The sequence below is a fragment of the Mustela putorius genome, unplaced genomic scaffold (genome assembly GCF_011764305.1).
Source record: "Mustela putorius furo isolate JIRA1106 unplaced genomic scaffold, ASM1176430v1.1 tig00000174_pilon_pilon_pilon, whole genome shotgun sequence".
NCBI classification, from domain to species: Eukaryota; Metazoa; Chordata; class Mammalia; order Carnivora; family Mustelidae; genus Mustela; species Mustela putorius.
Genome location: NW_025421304.1, coordinates 12,959,885 through 12,966,831, shown reverse-complemented (window position 1 = coordinate 12,966,831; position 6,947 = coordinate 12,959,885).

Genomic DNA, 6,947 nt, shown 5'->3' with positions numbered 1-6,947 from the left:
GCAGGAAGAGATGTGACAATGGAAGGAAGATGTTGGGAGTTATAAGCAGAGGGGACTATAAGCCAAGGAATACAGGTGGTTTCTGGGAGCTGAGAAAGGCAAGAAAACAGAGTCTTCCCTGAAGCTTGAAAGAGAAATACAGCCCTGCTAACATCTTGAGTTTAAGAGTTCCAGTCTCCAGAACTATAAGAAAATAAATTTGTGTTGTTTTAAGTCATTAAGTTTGTAGTTATTTGTTATAGCAGCAGTAGAAAATTAATATAGGGGGGGTTTATGGACATTTAATGGGCAGATACCATGGATGATAAATGTTCTGAAATGCATGAACAGTCGCTTACAATGAAGAATTATGTTGACTAGATGACAACTGTGCCCTAAGTGAGAAACACTGGAAGCTACTCAGATCTATCTCTTCCCCTTTGTTGTTTGTTGGGTCAGAAATGGACACGGGACAAAATTCAGTCCAGAGAAGTGTAAAGATAGTTTGTCTAGATTTTTAGAGATCTTCAGAGGTCTCCTTCTCTGGAAAGACATTAACAAAAAGGCACACATATCTGGTTCCTCTACATGGAAGCCATATAGTGAACCTGCTTTAGGATAAAGCTAGTACTGGTGATAACAGAACAAAGATGAAAGGAACTTAGATCCTTCAGGATCTAAGGAACATGAACATGCACTTCATGATGTGCACGTTGGAATAAGCACATCAACCAATCCTTCATCCTGTCCCACCTCTTAGAGTTCTGCAAATAAAAATAATACAAAATATTTGCTGATTGCTTAAGCTATTTGAATTCGTTTTTCTGTTGCAGAAAATATAATCTAAGTAGCAAAATTGCAAAGATGTCAACAGAAGCATTGAAAATTGAGACTACAGACAACTCCCAAAAGAAAAAGATACAAAATGAGTGAAAACTTTATACATTTAAGTTAGCAACACAGAAGTTCCAAGGCATGTGAAAACAGACATAAAATGGATCTTGGAAGCATTATGCTAATTGAAAGAGGCACAAAAGATCCATATTTGATTCTATTTCTATGAAATGTCCAGAGTAGGCAAATTTATAGAGCTATAAATTAGTCTAGTGGTTGCCTAGGGTTAGAGGTGTGGGTAGGGTAATAAGAGAGGATGGGGAGTGACAGCTAGTGGGTACATGTTTTGTTTTGTTGAGATGATGAGAATCTTCTAAAATTGTGGTGAGGTTTGTGCAACTCTGTGAATATATTTTTTAAAAAGACCCATTGAATTGTATAATATTTGAATTATATCTCAATAAAGCTGTTAAAAATAATTTTTAAATTACAGAAGAAAATGTTTTACACCTGAAAGTTCATTTTGAACAGAAACCAAATACGAAGCAGGATTGAAAAACAAAATTCAGGGGCGTCTGGGTGGCTCAGTGGGTTAAAGCCTCTGCATTCAGCTCAGGTCATGATCTCAGGGTACTGGGATCGAGCCCTGCAACAGGCTGTCTTCTCAGCGGAGAGCCTGCTTCCCCCTCTCAATCCCTGCCTGCCTCTTTGCCTACTTGTGATCTCTGTCTGTAAATAAATAAATAAAATCTTAAAAAAAAAAAATCTACAGAGAGCAAGAACAAATCATCGGTAAAGTATGAGACTCAGAACCACATTTAACTTGTGACAAACAATACAGGATCCTGGAAGAAAATAGACAAATGATCTAAACATAATAAAAAGAAATTACTTTGAGCCTAGAATTTTATATTCAACTAAACTATAAAAATTATGACTGTGTGTGGGGAGGGTTGGGGATAAAGACATTTTTTTCAGACATGAAAGGATTCAAAGATTTTCTCCCACATAACTTTTCCCAAAAGGTACTTGAGCATATAATATAGGAAATAGAAACAGAAGAAAGAAAATACACAGATTCAATCACCCGGGGGTCTGAAGGAAGACTGAAAAGAGGAAAAACTCCTGGATAAGTTTTGTGAAGCAGATTTAAGAAACCATATATCCAAATATGAATTAGAAGTCAAGGTTGTAAGCTTTCAAGATGAATGTAGGCTCATTCTTAAGATAGTGTGATGAAGTAGCTGGATGGTCTTAATCAGGGCATAAAAATATTATTTTAGTCAATGAGAAAAAAAAAACAGAAAGAAAATATAAGAAAAAGTCTTGGTAAAAATAAAAGCAAACTAGAAGGTGGCATAAAGCAGAGTATCATGAGAGGTGTGTTATGTTCCTATGCTGCTCTAACAAATGACAAGACTTACTCGCTTAAGATAATAAAACTTACCCTCCTACAGTTCTGGAGATCAGAAGTCCAAACCACTCTTAATGTGCTAGTCAGAGAATCATCAGAGTTGGTTTCTTCTAGAAAATCCAGGGGAGACTCCCTTTCCCTGCCTTTCCAGCTCCTGGAGGTTCCTGCATTCCTTGGTTCATGGCCCCTTCCAGTATCTTCAAAACCATCAGTGTAGCATGTGCAAATCTCTCCCTGACTTTCTGACCTCTGCTTTGGAAGAGAACCCAGATTTGACATCCCCAAATATGCCACTTTGGCATAAAAATTATTTCATGCTGAAGGCATTAAATTCCTGAAGTCCCTTATCTGCCTAAAAGAAGAGCCTCCTCAAAGAACTCAAGGGTCATAAATCCCCTCCCCCTCCCCAGGAGCAATTCTACTCTTCTCCTCTTGGAGAGAAGTTGGACCCACACCCAGATAGACATCTCACCAACTCTCCCTTCACCCATTTATTCTCCTAAGGGACTGCTTATCCTTCCAAAAAGCCTTCTGCCTTTCCTAAGTGGCCTTTCTCCCTTCCTTTCCCCCTACTCGGTTTGGTATTTAAAGTTTTTTGTTTTGTTTTGTTTTTAAATTTATTTGACACAGAGAAAGAGTACAAGTAGGCAGAGAGGCAGGCAGAGAGAGAGGGGGAAGCAGGCTCCCTGCTGAGCAGAGAGCCCGATGCGGGACTCGATCCCAGGACCCTGAGATCATGACCTGAGCCGAAGGCAGAGGCTTAACCCACTGAGCCACCCAGGCGCCCCTTGGTTTGGTATTTGGACCCCCAAATTCTAACCAGAATTAGAGGTTAGAGTTACTTATTTCCAGGTGTTCTCAAGCGTGAGCACGATGCACATGAGAATAAACGTCTGCTCGTTTTTCTCCTGTTAATTTGTCTTTCGTTAGTTCAACATACAGATCCCCAGTTGGAGCATTGAGGAGGATAGAGGGAACCAGAATCCTTTCCTCCCCAGATTTCCATAATCACACTTCCTTTTCTGATGCTGACACTTCTCTCTCCATCTTAAAAGGACCCTTATGATTACATTGGGTCCACCCAGATAACTGATAACCCAGAATAATCTCCTCATCTCAAAATGGGCTCTTTTCCCCTTATATAGTGACATATTCACATATTAGGGCCTTAGGATGTGGACACCTCTAGGGGGTCTCTACCATATAGGGTGAGACATGCAGAAGTCTCATGGCTGGGGTTAGAGACATGCTCCTAAGACCTGCACCACCACAGTTAATTAGGTTTCAACCTGAGAGAAAAAAAATATTGATTATTGATTATAGTTATAGCACATGAGTGTTATAAACCTTGACAATGTAAAATGTAAAATGGTATGATAGAAGGGAAAGAAAGTGGAAGGGGTATGTAAGAAGTGTTCATTTCCTTCCAATTACATGGGAAGAGATAAGATACAATATGATGTTATCAGATTAAGAAAGCCAACTATGTTATGTAGCAGTTATAAAACCTCCTAGCAGAAAAATTTTAAATAATATAACAACACTGAGGGGAGGACATGGGAAGAATGAGTCCAGACCCTCATCTTTCTTATCAGGAAGTTGATAGACATTGACAGACTGAGGAATATAATTGTGAGTATCTTGTGTGGGCATTTCAAATCCACTCAGAAAACTAAAAGCAAGCAAGTTATGTTTACTTCTGTGGGGTGGGGATAGGAATTAGGAGAACAGGGGAAAGGGATGCTTTGCTTTCCATTTCAGACCCAAGTATATGGGAAATACCCTTGGAAATGAAGGAGATGGCTTCCACAGCTGTTGAGAGTGCTGGCTACAGAGAGTCCCCAGCTATCAGCCCTCTTCGGAACATGCCTCCCCCTTGCCTGAGTTCCACCCTCCTACAGAAGCAGCCTTCATAAAATGGTTGGTCATTTGCAGCAAGAGAATGTCCTGGCTTCTTCAGTCCCATGCAGGACAATGCTTAATGACCATCCCATTTTTAGGACTTCCTGTGGGATCATGGGACCATTGACACAGCACAGCCACCACCTCCCCGCCCCAATTCCTTTCCTTCACAAGTATTGATCCCAAGAATCTTCCATCATGAACTTCCTACCTGAAGATTTCCATCTCTGAGTCTGCTTCCTGGGGCACCCAACCTGGGATGTAATGCTTTCTACTAATTTTTTTGGCCTATGTCTAAATTACTTTTTATAAATGTCAGCACAGAGCTCTCAGCATACTCTTGTTTGTTTTCTCTTAGAAATGAAGGTCCATTTAACATTGGACGGAAGATGGAATTTTTATTATGAGAAAAATGCTTTGAGATCATTTGCCTATGTGGAATTATACCAACTCCCCACATCTATAATGGAGAGATTTAAAACAATGAAGAACTAAAATTTTTTTGCTTTGTAATAAAAAATATTTTATTTAAAATATTTAATTTAAAAAAATTATTTAAAAAGAAAAAAGGTGGTCTTTCAACTTCTCAGCATACTTGGCTATAGTATCTTTCAACTGTAGGGCTGGTAAATGGGCTGGGAACTCAACTGGGAACATGAAAGTCAACATTTTTTTCTTAAAGAAACAATAGCTGTGTTGCTATTCTCTTGCCAAATACATGAACATATAGAAATTATTCCAGAAGTACCTAATGCTGTGGGAAACTCTGTGGTCTTGGTAATCACATCCAGTGGTTTCTCCTAACACTAAAATCAAATCTAAAATTCAAATAAAGATTTACCAGGCTCTACAAGATGTCACCTCCACTTCCACCTCAATTCATGACACTCTCACTCTATTCATTCCTCTGGAGCCATGTTACCTGTTTGCCAACCTTAAAACTTATTAACCCTGTATCTGCCTCAGGACCTTTGCACAAGCAGTTTCCTATGCTTGAAATATCTGAGTCACTCCTCCTTTGGCTCTTTGTTCTATCTTGTCATTCAAATTGGCTCAAACACCATCTCAGCATAGAGACTTGCCCTCTCCATCCAGTATAAAGCAATGCCCTCTTTCTTCTCTATTATAATCAGTCTTATTTCTCCAGAGCACTCACCAACAAAAGGAGCTGTCATATATATTCATTTATTTGCTTATTATCTACTCTCCTTGTCCCCCTAGAAGGTAACCTTCTCAGAACAGGACCTTTCCTCATCTTGGCCTTGATGTCTTGGCTGTATGTAGGATAATTCTTGGCCAGGCTTAATAGATAATTATTGAATAAGCAAACTGTATAATATTACCCAAATTTAGTATGTTACAAATGTCACCCCAAATTAGTGGGAAAGTACATTTTTAAAGAAATCAGAAAAGAGATTCACAATTCCCAAACAACTCTAAGTGTTGACAACTTAACTCGGTGAACTTATGTTGAGACACAGAATTCACTGGCAACCCTGGGCATTAAAAATTATGATTCTTTCCCCCAGGGAAAACGAAAACAAAACCAACCAAACAAACAAACAACAAAACCCCAAGCTTGTGTATACACAAAGTATGGTGCACACAATTTTAAGAATTCTTCTCCTCTCCCCCTCAAAGTTGAGAAGCCCTATTTCAAAGACCATGTGGAAAAACATTTGTAAATGCACATGGTTAGCAGGTAAGCGAGTGTTGGTGGTTTAACTGAATGCCATTTCCCCCCTTTGGCGGTCTATTTATTGAAGGCCTGGCTAATTGGGTGTTCGCTCATGGAGCAGGGAGAGCAGGGCTGGGCTTGCAGGGGATTGAAGGGGTCATCCCCCCTAACCCCAGTCAGGCATGATGCTCTTCTCAACAAGCAAGCTCAATGATCTTATCAACTGGCCCACAGCCTCAGTTAACCTCTCTGAAGAGATATTAGCTCCTTCTCAAGTAATTTGTCTTCAAGCTCATTAGTCTCTTGTATTTAACTATAAATTCATTAAGGCAGGTTCACCTAAGAATCTCGAGGACAGAGTTAGTGTGACACTTCAGTGTTTATAAAGCAGGTACCGAAGAACAGGCATTGGGCTCAGAACTTTACATTCATAAACTACTGTAATTGTCTAACACTTCGTATTTGCCACAATCCTGAGACAGGTGTCCTACCATTAATTTATTCTTTTACCTTCTTCACTAGAAACTAGATTCCATGAGACCATCAGTTACAAGTGAATGCAGTAAATCTAGTTGAGTAAGTGAATGAATGAATGAACGCCTATGTCATACCAGGAGCAATTCTACAAATGGCAAAACAGAAGATAACAAGATAAGAAAGGCCTTGCTCTCTTAAGATAGACAAATGGGGAACAAAGAAAGATCATAATTATTTTATTTCAGATCATGATAAGTGCTCTAAAGAAAAAAAAATAAACAGTATGGCTGATTAGTGAACTCAAGAGTGACTTGTGGAAGAAGAATGCTATTTTTAAATGGGTAGTCAGAAAAAAATAAATAAATAAAATAGGTAGGAAGGGGAGCCCTCTCTGAGGAGGTGACATTTAAGCAGCATTGAATGGCAACATGAATTCAGAAATGGTAAGCTTCTGGGCAAGAGGACTCCAGAAGGAGAGAACAGCAAGTGCAAAGGCCCTGAGGTTGGAGTTTGGCTTGGTCAAGGAGCAGAAGGAAGGCCATTGTTTCTAGGGCTAATGGGTGCCAGCAAGAGTTCAAATGAGAAGTTTGGGGACACTGGCTGGGGCCAGGCCATCTGGTGTCTGACTATTACTTCAGGTGCTTTTGGAAGTCACAGAATGGT